This window comes from Xylocopa sonorina, chromosome 17, assembly GCF_050948175.1.
Source record: "Xylocopa sonorina isolate GNS202 chromosome 17, iyXylSono1_principal, whole genome shotgun sequence".
Lineage (NCBI taxonomy): Eukaryota > Metazoa > Arthropoda > Insecta > Hymenoptera > Apidae > Xylocopa > Xylocopa sonorina.
The window spans coordinates 4,839,852-4,851,852 of NC_135209.1; the positions used below are offsets into that span (position 1 = coordinate 4,839,852).

A 12,001-nucleotide genomic window follows, 5' to 3' on the forward strand; every position below is an offset into this window, starting at 1 on the left:
TTAGAAATTGTAGAAAAATTCTTGCAGGATCCATCGGTGTTGATACTAATTGAACGCGGTTTCAGCAAACATAGTTAATTAGAACTTATTACTACTTATTAATGCGCCAGCCAATTAGCGGATGCTAGTATATTAATGTTCGGCGCTTGTGCACACCAATTAAGCACAGAAACACCAGCGAGCGCGCTGCTAATTATTAAACAATTAATCAGTTAACCTGTTGAGCGTGAAAGACAAGTTATCTGATCAGTCGAAAACGCCTTCGTATAACAGGCCACGATTTGTTGCCCGCCTTAACTCTGGTAATTGCAGTCATACCTGGACCGCAAAATATCATTTGTTTTACTTCTCAGCTAGGCGCCTGATAAATGCCAGACACATGTGTACTTATTAATAGACCCAAGTCATTGTTTCCATCGACCATGACGATTTTTATTATATTAATACACAGACGAAGCATAATCGACAACTTCCCTCGAGTCCTTGTATTATTTTCCAAACAATATGCTCCACATGCGAATTCTACAGAGGAGAATCGATTCACGTTACACCAACAAACGGTTCGTCCAAAGAACAGAACATAAATTACACCTTCATTACTCGCTCTTGACGATTCCTGGTACGTACCATCGTAATTCAATGAAAAACCCAGCGATCCTCTTAAATCACCGAGGATAATTCAACGTAATTCCTCGACACTGAAGCCTCCCAAGAAGGAGTGTACCTGTGGACCTCAGAATCACGTACGTTCCATCAAAAGTACTCATCAATTCCACGTCCTCGACGTTAACCACCAATTAACTGTCCAACAAATCAACCAGCCGCTCAGAGACTGTGCCCACGAACGATCCTCGAGTTCGAATTTAATCACCAAACGATAATCGACGGAAGTCAGCCGCGACCAACGATGGATTCCGCGGTATCTCCATCGAACGATGGCACAGTTGACCCAGAAATCGTTCGAACGATTCAGTCAGGACCACCAGCAGACGGCGATAATAATCGATAACCAAGGAGGACGCGTGAAAGCGCGACTCGAAGGAGCTCGAACGGAAGCGGAGGAACGCGCAGCGTCTCCGCGACGGAGATGCACGTTCGATGAACTCTCAGTCTCTTGCTCGTAGCCTACATACGAGCGACGTTAATGGACGGACACGTGACACAAGGACGTACGATCACCTTGGGTGCCCCACACACGCCTCTCGAGACGCCTCGTCGTCCTTTTTCCGACCGGAGGAATAGCGGAACTCGCCATTTTACAGTTAGCCAAGCCGGCCAGCGGAGCGCGAGCGCCGTCCAATGGCTGGGCCCAAGCTGATCCACACGCTCGCGACCTTCGATTGCCCACTCGGATAGGCGTCGATTCGTCGCCAGCTACGACGACACGCTCGCTGGGCCCAACCAAGGCATAACCCTCTCGTGACACGCGGAAACTCGCTGCTTACTCGCGAGCGTGTGCCAGACATTTTGGTATCGCTTCTCGACGCGTTCGTGGAGCTTCCTGTTCGCAGAACAACCTTCCATCGATCCTTCGCTTTGCAGTTGGGATTGTACAGTTGTAATGCGAAGTGGAGACTCGTGAGATTACTTTTATCGTCGATCAGCTGGTAATTAAAATAGGGAGTAGCTGAAGCATACCAATTGAAAATTCTGCATCGAGCTTCCAGGTATTCTTTCTTATTGGTTGCTTATCAGTGAGACCAGAAGCTCGATGAGACGATAATCGAAAACGAGATACCAAGGACCACGTTTTCGTCCAAGAAAACATCCTTCCGTCCACAAACATAGCTGCATTCGACGTCGTTTCCGTGGTACACGCGATTATGACATTTGCGCGCCTACGAGGGCGACGATTTCCCAATCGCCGCGAATTATCGAGGAATTCGAGGCGAGCCAGACGGTAGAAACGCGCGATCAATGAATAAAGAAGATCCGGCCAGGTAATTCGAGGCGGGATTTTTCATCCCGTTCAATTATGGCGGACCGTTAAACGGTCGCCGAAAGCAAAACGCCGCTCAGCTAGCTCGTACAGGTTTAATAGCTCCAGTCGCATTCCGCGTCTAAGTGCGTAATGAATGAAATTGCTCGTCGTTAATTGATCTAGTTTTCATTTCCACCACGGCGAGGCGGCCCTTTTCCGCGCGGATACGCTTTGCTTGCCATCGAGTCGTTTAATTGCTCGTCGACTTTGATTCCTGGGCCTCGCAGCGGCTGATACCGATTGCCTCGTCGAGCTTAACCCTCTTCTGTTCTCATACGACGAACCAGTCACAGTTGAGAAGCGTTCTCCAGGCTTTCGTTTCTCTCGAAACGCTTCGAAATTCTTATAGATCGGCTCGCGAAACTGGCTAAGGATTTTTGAAACGAGCGTTCGCGTTTTGTGTCGACCGGTTACTCGAGAGCGATTAACAGCGGGTACTCGCGAGGAATGCAGGAAGCTGCTTAAATACGCGCACGGTTGCAAAACAAATCGGAGAGAGAAAGTGATGAAACAAATTGCGACTCCGGGGATTTCCTCTTTCCATCGCAGGAGCGACAGCATTCCGCGGGCCGATTTTCCGCCGTTCTTTGTCGGATACCCGTTTCTAATAAGCGCACGTGCGCCGTTGTGAAACGCTCGCGCGACTCTGCCCGCTCGCGAGGCGATGCGCGTAGCTTTCGAATCGCCTGTTTGACACTCGCGACAGTGTCGCTGCTTAATTGGGGCCCGACGTTAATTGCACGCCGCCAGACGGATTTATGCGTGGGAGGATAAACGGAGGATGTAAACGGACGTGGCACTCAATAACAATCTCTCGCTGGTTTCGCGAGAGCTCCAACTGTAATTAGAGACGTGAATGCTTCCACGTCGACGACGTAACCGAGACATTAACAGAGAATTCTGTTTTCCTTACTTGTCTCTCCCTTCAGTTTGCTGCATTTCCATCGAAATTCATCGAAAAATCGCGAACAGAAGGGGACGATCGTCGAGGCTGACGAATAGTCGAAGGACGATGCATAGCGATTCCAAACGATCGCGCTTCCGCCACCTTGTTTTTTACCACTTTCACTAATTCCTCGACTTCTGCTCTTACTTTCAACAGGGTGGAAGGGAATCGCGGTGAAATTGTGAAAACGGGAACGCGCGCGACGAAGTTGAAGCCGGTCGAAAACCGGATCGATCGTCGAGCAGCACTCGAGAGACACGCGATCGTTTTACGAGACGACGGTGGCTCGCGCAGGGGGGAAACGAAAAAAGAAAAACTCCAGGCTGCGAGCTGGAGAAAAAAATGTTCGCAGCCGGTAGGATTCGAACCTACGCTCCCAGAGGGAATCTGATTTCGAGTCAGACGCCTTAACCACTCGGCCACGGCTGCTCACCCCTTGTACGTTCGTTGCGAACTGAGGGTAAGTTGGGGGAAAACTACCCCTATTTCCAACTTCACTCGTCGCTACCAAGTTCCTCGAACTTTCAAGTCCACTTAAATTGGGTATTTTAATCGATGCGATTCTTGTTTTTCTCTTCTATATTTCTTTAGAAGAAATTGACGACGTTGATTAATATTGCTTGGTTTTCATACTTTCTGTTCTATACAATCGCGAGGCTGATAAAACGCCAGGAACTACCCTAGAACGTGAGAGCAGAACGTAGAACACTCAAGCGAAGTCTATGCTAGCATACCACAATGTCCATGCGTCGCGAAGTGTATCCATTCACGATCAATATTCATCAGTCGACATTAACAAATGATTTACGCCCCTCCCGTTCATTTGCATTCACGGACCACCGTTAATCCGCCACGCGGATCGTTCTTTGGTCCCGTACAAATTACCATTATTTTTTATCTCGCGGTTATAATACACCGGGTCACAGGGACATTATTAACCCTTTGCAACCGCGTGTCTGCTTCGAGAGTTTCATTATTCATGCTCGTCGCATCGATGAACCGATACACTGACTAATCAAGCGACTATTCGTCGTAAGATAATTGCTCTTCGATTTTCTTCGTTAGGAAAATTAAAGAGGGTTGAAAACGAGAACGAGCAAAGAGATTAGAAAGAATGCAAAGAATCTTTTTCAAACGAGTACAGAAAATGGCACGAACGTTCGTAAATTGGACACGCGAAGGGGTTGAAACGGAAGAGCAGAATGGAACGCGAGAAACGAAAGAGGAACCGCTCGCTTCCTGGTGGCGTCGTCGCGCGTTTATTCCTCGTAGAATCCGGACGTGCGAGCCGTGGAGCTGGTCAGCAACCAGTCGCAATCACCGATCTCTCAAGTAGTCAAGTCCGCTCGCGGCTGTTCCAGATTGCGTCCTTGCCGCGCTGAGTGCAATGGCATGCGTGCCGATACGTAACGGGTGTTCCGATCTCGCCTGGAGCGGTGCTCGTTTCCCCGTGGCCGTTCTTACCCTGTCGGTGCTAAACGCAGTATCAACTCGACGATACTTTCTACGGATTTCCACCTGGTCTCTGCTCATCGTTAACCGTCTCTGCCATTGGATACCCAAAATAAGACACGCTCGACACGAAGGACCGAACTTTTCATAAATTCCAACGGCTTGTTAGAAGCTCGCTGACATCGAAACGTACAACTTCCCGATACTTTCTACAGAACAAACATCCCGCTCGATAATCACTCCCCGCGTGTCTGATTCGAAACGCTCTTGCATTTTCATCTACGACGTCCGTGCCAGCCGACGAAGAGAATTCTATTTCTCACAAAACTCCTCTCGATTTACCCCAAGGTAAATTAGATACTTGTTCGTAGCTAAACGAACCAGTTTAAGATACATTTCTCTGGGCAATTGGTCGAGAAAGGAACACGAAACAGTGGAGGAGCACAAAAATGGCCCCCAATGGTACCAAATACCAAGGAGGACTTGCGTACGCGACAGAAACAACAGCCAATTATATCTGCACACTGGTTAAGGGTCCCTCGATGTATCCGGATCGTTCTCATCGTTTTTTGCATCCTACTTTCACGGCTGACGAAAATTGGAGGGACGTGACGCGCGAGGACGAAGAAGGAAGTAACGGTGCGCAGGAAGATCATTGATATTCCTCTTAATTGAAGAGAACCGCGTTCTTTCATCCAATTCCTCTTACCAGACGAAAGTGTACCGTTCGTCCAGGGAGAAGTGTGTCGAGATCATTTTTTGCCCGTCGACGGATCGACAGGCCAACCGAACGGCCATCAATTCCGTGCAAATTGGCAATTTGAGAATCGACTGAGACGACGGCGCGCGGGGGGTAGGAAACGAGCGGAACGGAGAGAACGAAAAGAAGTGCAACGAGCCGAGGCCGCGGTTTCTTATCTCGCCGTTGAAACGTAACGCGAACCTTTGACATTCACTTTCTAACGGAACTAATGCTCGCTGGGTGATACTGTGAAAAATCGCGCGGCTGAAAACATGCGGACCGTATCGGCGACGGCCCCGCTCCCCGTTCGAGCCTGGAAAAATCGTTGGGAAAGGTGTAATGGAGTGGAAAAAGTGGAGGCGGTGGTCTGCTGTCGAGCACCGCCGCGCACCGTTTCGGGGTAAGAAACCGCTCGATAATTGCACATTTGGCGTTCGCCAATTTTTCTGGCCCCCGCGCGTGTTTCGCGGAAGCTCGCTAAAAATTCGACTGCCGGAGAAAGTCGCGAATTTAGGGAAAAAAGCTTGAGGTTTCGCGTAAAACATCGCGTTTCGTAAGATTTTATATGTCGTGCAAGTGTTCCTCGAGTTTTATCTAATATTTGAGAAAAACCTGATAACACTCTCGATTTATGGCATACGTTGTTATCTCAGTTCGATTTTTAATTCGACCCTCGATTAGGTATTTTCTAACGTAACCATCGATGCCTTTCGAGCGTTAGACTGTACAAGCTCGGATAGCTGGACGAGTAAAATAAAAACAGCACCGATGTGGGTGGCGAGAAACGCTGCTCGGTCGCGTAAAAAGGTGTCTCGTGTCCGTAAAGACAGCTGGACTTGACGCACGGCTATAAAATAAGCATGCTCGGGGCAGCGAACCACGACTCACCCGTTAGACTCGCATTCTTCTACGGAGTACGCGAGTCCTAGTTTTCTGACTCTCACCCACAACAGCGTCGAGAGCAGATTCCAGAACAGAATATACACCGTATCCTGTGTCTATCGTATCCTACGCTGTTCCTATCCGTCTTTCTGAGATCGTTCGCGGCCATATTGCTACCAACCCACGTTACTTTCGAAAGCGTCGCTTCTTCGTGGCTACGGATGCGTGTACTTTACCCTAGCACGTGGCCACGACTGCGTCTGCGTCCAATAACCAAAAATTCTACGTTAAAGCTCGCATCTGACGACGAAAGAAATATTTTCTGTACTCCCATATATGTATACAAGACGCGTTAAATAAAAGGTAAAAGAATGGGAAGAATAGGAATCGAGCTGTTCACTCTGCATCCGAGCAATTCACCCTCGAATTTGACAACGAAAGAAAAATTGTTACGTATTCTTATATAAGACGTGTTCAATAAAATGTAAACTAAAAGAACGCAAAGAATAGTAATCGATCCACTCACTCTGCATCCTCGCAATTCATCCGCGAACAACCAGATCGAGGCCCGCGTCCCTCGATCGGAGTAGAGCCGATCGTACGAGCGTGTCCCCGTAGCTTCGATCCGATTTGCGAGCGAACAAAAGAAACGAAACTCCCCCCGTTACTTTCGCTGGAGCCCCAGCCGCGATGGTAGCAAAGAGAGAGAAAGAAAGAAAGAGAGAGAGAGAGAGAGAGACGTGTCGGTTAGAACCGGGGAACCACCGTTACTCCACTCTTACCTCCGCGAACGACGAACGGTTCTGCCGATCGGATCGTCGTAGCACACTTTCGCAACGCAGGATGCGCGCTCGCGCGAGAAAGAGAGAGAAAGAGAGAGAGAGAGAGGGACAGGGCGGTCCGATTCAATTGAAATTCAATTACAAAACCATTTTCGAGCCTCGACTGGCCTGGATCGGGGAGGAGGCCCCCTGTCCGGGGTTCTTCCATCGCGAGAAAGGCACAGCCGCGAGGAGAAAGTATTCCCGTTTCGCTCGCGAGGATAGTCTGCCGCTGGTCTAAGGTCCCAGGCGATTTCTACCTCTCGAGAACGGGAATCCTCCGTCGTTTTTGTTACAAGCTTCGTAGGAACGCGAAGTCGCTGACGGAAGTCGTGGAAACGGGTCGATCGTTTTTTAGAACACGTCAAAGAGGGAAATAAGTAACGATTGTTTGCGAAACGATTCAATCTCCGTGTACGTAAATTATTTTCTCGAATGAACGAGAGTTACTGTTTTAATGCGTGACTATTTAAAGAAATCTTCTTTCTCGATCGTCGTTCACGAGCTGAAAGCGAATGGAGAACAGATCGATTGACGCAGAATTCGTTGGAGAACGACGCGATCAGTCGAAGGATCGCAGGCGGTCGCGGTTCATTGGATTTCATCGTCCCATCGCATTCAATCTCCGTACATCAGTTTTCGATGAAGAAGAACGGGATCCGTGGCATTCTAGGTGCGGTGCCCGTGTCGTATTCACGGGCCGTTTCTATTCGAAACTCGTGCCGACCGTCGATTCTACACGTCCTTTATACACCCGAGCAGAAGAGGAGAGCCTCCTCGTGAAACGATCGCTCGAGTGCTCCCTCGATTCCTCGCGCTTCGTGCGCGGAATAAACTCGACCCTCGTGGGTGAATTAAGGCCTAAATGGGCGAAGAATCGTCGACCATCGAGCGTGAGTTCTTCCACGAGGTTCGACGATAAGTGGAATGCGGTATGGACAGATCAGACGTGATCGCGATGCGTGAACAGCACCACCGAAACCGTCGACTACGATCGCGATACCAGCCTCAGAAATGTCACGAGTCCACGGAATAACGCTAACTCGAACGAGCTCTCGTTGATCGTAAAAACGAATCGATAAATTTCTATCAGTAGCGTTTCACTTTTCCGTTTTCACTCTCGCGCGCGGTGAACCCTCGTAAACTTGCTGGTATCGCGATTTCGAATCGATTTACACGGCGAATTAAACACGGACCGCTTATTCGAGGAATGAGGAGCAGATAATGTTTCGCCTCGGTTTCTAGTCTGGCGAGAGAAGGCACGGTCGCATCCGAGCGATTTGACGGCTCGTGGGCATCGACGATGATCAATTTTTATCGGTCAATTGCTCGGCCGACCTGTCGACATTTATTATTGCCGCCTATCTGGTACCGGTTCGCGGGCACGCGGATCGCAATGCGAACCGGTATCCAGAGACGGTGGAAAAGGAACGGAAGGCTGTGTTAGCGCGTCGGGGGCGACAATAATAGAGTTCTGCGTTACGATTTATGTAGGCAGCGAGCGTTAGTGGTTTGTAATTTATTGGAATGGGGCATTGGAATTGTTCGAGTAACCTTTGATACCGGGGCTGATCGAAATGTTCGGATTGTTTAGCTGGCACGTACTGGGTGTCCCGCACCGAAACACAGTTGTACCAATAACCGTGAGACGAAAGGAAGTTGATAGCATTCGAGTGAAGCCTGCGATAGATTCCGTGTCGAGTATGAAATTAAGTTTCAGTCGTATTTTTTATATAGAAAAATAAACTTAGTTCGAGTATTAAATGATTTTATCCAAAATACTTTTCATTTCAAGCAAGAATCTTCGTCCATCTATCGAGCAATAAATAAATTCCTCGAGTGAAGAATTCAGATTCATTGAAAGTGACTTCCGTTTGCTGGAGAACGCTTTTGCAAGGGGTTAACTACCTCGAAAGGTACTGGTATCGTATCTGCACGGATTTGCATGAAAGGACCGCGCGACATGGGCAGAGCAGCCGCCATCGACTAGAAAAGAAGAGAAAGAACCGCGAAGGGGGAGATAAATGAAAAAAATTCGCTCGAGATTCGTGCTCGATCGCGTTAGCCACCGATTGAAAGTTGCCGCGAATTTTTCCCATTCGTTAATTATATTCCCTGCCAAGGCCTTTTTACAGCGCCGCATTCCACGGGCTGGCGACCAGGCTGCTTTCGCGCGCGCTCGCGTTGAATATGTATGATTATGAGTCCGCGAAGGAGCTCAAAAATTTGATAATCGTACACAGCCACTGAGTTTTCCCATTCGACACTGTCAACCATTGATCGTAGAGTCGATTTAATGCTCGCTTTGTTCAGTCCTGCAAAGCGAGCCGCCGCGATTCGACTTTAAATCGCAGCTCAGACGTACTTTTCCACTCTTATCACCGTGTACGTGAAAAGAAATCCTTTCTATTCCGCAGTGCAGCTTTGAAACGAGAGTAAAAGCCAAGTAATACCCATTGTGCGCGCGTAATTGGACGATCGAACGGTTTCGAGGATTGTGTAACTGGTAGAGGACGAGTCGCGTCGATCGAGGGACACCTGTTCGATCCTCAGGGTAAGATCGCGACGATTCGAGTTAGCCACCAGGGCAGGGATAAGGAAACTCGTCCCGCGCGCGGGACCTTTCACTCGCCGCGCAGATTACGTCCAGCTGGACAGGTTCATAAAGAGATTTATCGACCCCCTCGATTTATAAAGTCGCCGACGGAACTTGTCCTGAAAGTAATGTCTGGTTGCAATTTCCTTCTTAACTAGCTCGCCAAAGCGAGAATGAAATTGAATCGCGAGCGTTTCGATGGCACGCAAATTTTTAATCACCCCGAATCATGTCGTACGTTTGAAAATGTCTGAGTTTCAATCGATTCGAAGAGCTTTGATAGGTCTCGAGATCTCCAAGGGGATGATTTAAGTTTTACGATGTATCCTGTCTGACTTAATTCGAATTTTTCACTGAAGATGAAACAATGTACGTTTCATTTCGGTTCTGATAGAGTACTTTGGCGATCTCCTTGATTAAAGAGAACGTGGCACAGCTTCCGCGAGCGAGGAGATTTATGAAGGCTTCCGAAGGTCTGCGGTCGGAGAAAAAGTACGACACAATAAGTGTCCGCGGTGAGCAAGCACTTTTATCGAGTTTTTGATTTACAAAGTCACCGATAGACCATTTGTCGGCGAATAATTGCGTGCCAACTGGACAGTTAGTGGACTTTACTTGCTCGTAACGAACCCTGCTGTCTTTTTTTTTCCCCTCTTACAACGCTTTCCCCCCTACTTGGTTAAGAATCTCCAGGCCAGAGAATAAACCACGCGCTCCCCGCAATTTATGATCTGTTTAGCTTCGTTATTTTGTCGTAAACGAGACCAGAATCAACGTCGAATTAATCATCTTAACGAGACGCAAATAGCGACTTAGCGTTCGCCCGATTCGGGCTTTCGGTCCTTAAACAGCTACATTCCCTTTTACGATCGCGGGTAATTTATGTTTCGTCGGGGAAAAGAACGAACCAATCGTTCGCCAACGCTGGAATTATTGATAATTAACTTGCATCTGTGTATCGACTGTAGCAACAGCTCGAAACTGTGCTGTGATCGCGGCCACGATAAGTCGTCTCTCGCAAAAATTACAATTAACTCGCCAAAAAAAAAAAATAAAAATAAAAAGACACCTCGACTTTTATCTACATTGCCTACTTTCACGTACCATAAAAAAATCGAGCCATCGTCGACTCATTAAACCCACCGCGTCCTATCAAAATCGTCATCGACTCATCGTCGGAAGATAAACCTATGTGGACCACCTTCAGAAGAAAGGGATTCGACTTCACCACGTCCAGTATCGCTGGATCGTAAATTATCCACGAATCGAGGCGAGATTTATGCCCCTCGATCCTGGCCCCGTCGAACGTGTCCTGTTAAAGCGCGAAAGAGTGCTGCGATGACGGCGAGACGAGATTATATCCACGACGACAGGGCGCACCGTAAGATTTATGGCCAGCCTCTTATCCAATAGGATATTGGTGGCTGGAAAAACGATCCGCTCGATGTGTCCCGCGTCCGAGGAGCTGTGGATTATTCCCTTCAGGCCCAGTCCAGCGCTGAATAATCCCAGCTGAACGTGTCCCCCGCGAGATCCGTGATTAAACGGGAATAACGCCGTGCAGCGAACCGGGTCGCGTCTCAGATTAAGGGGAACGTGTATCGACGAGGATTAGCGGATCAGCTGGAACGAGATCGAACGTGGACACGTTTTCGTCCTCCGCGAGAGGGGGTTCTGCTCTGTGATTTCGCGCGCGAGTAGTTAGAAAGTTGTTCGAAGGGTCTTAATCTCGGCTAAATCGCTGCGTGATAAATCAATCGTGGATATGATCTATCGATATCCCATGCTTCGCGTGTTCTGTGATCGACGATGGAGAATTTAAGGGATGTTTTCAGAAGTTAAGAAGTGAGGAATATCCAGCGTGGCGGAGGTGCATTGCGATTTTTGAGACGAGGGGTTCAAAAGAGTCCAGTTTCATCGCGTTGGAGGACGCTGATGGTTAGAAGACACCCTTAGTCGCGCACCCTGGGTGCTCGCGTCAGGGTGCAGTCTCGCGCGTTGCATCGTTTCGAGGAATATCGAAAGGTGGACGTAATTACAGTCTCGATTGATTAAATTAGCCTGTTATTTGGTGTACGTATACGTAGAGTTTTGAAAGTACTCCTTTCGCCGCGAATTGTTTTTGCCACGGTTTCGTAGCCGGTATTGCGAAACTGAAATTATTTCACGAATGGCGGTATCCGAAGCGTGACTACAAATTTTATGCAAACACGCAACATTCCTGGACTATCGGCTAATTCTAATTTAACAGACACGACACCTGTTCCAAAGGGTATAAAGATATGCGGGATAAATAATGAACATTTCCGTCCAACATTATTATGCAAATCTTGTCCAGGCACCGGAGTTTCACCGCATTGACATTTAAAGTCCGCGGAGTAAGCCGTTTCCTAAATAAGACGTCGATTAACAGCCTGAAAAATTGCATTTCCCGACGAAGTAACGGCTTGGGTCCCTTTTTTTTCTATCAACGGATACGAAGCACTCCCGAGCGAATAACAAATTAACCTCTATTTATTAATTTCTCGCACTCCGCTCGATGTCCGAGCGCGGAAAATGCGTTTGCAATTGAAATCCGACT

General features: G+C 48.2%; 1 non-coding gene across 1 annotated transcript; it reads right to left on the minus strand.

The window, feature by feature from the left end:
- Positions 1-3,274: 3,274 nt before the first annotated feature.
- On the minus strand, positions 3,275-3,356 carry Trnas-cga (transfer RNA serine (anticodon CGA)). Its single transcript has one exon. It is a non-coding gene; the product is annotated as a tRNA-Ser (tRNA).
- Between the last annotated feature and the right edge of the window lie 8,645 nt (positions 3,357-12,001).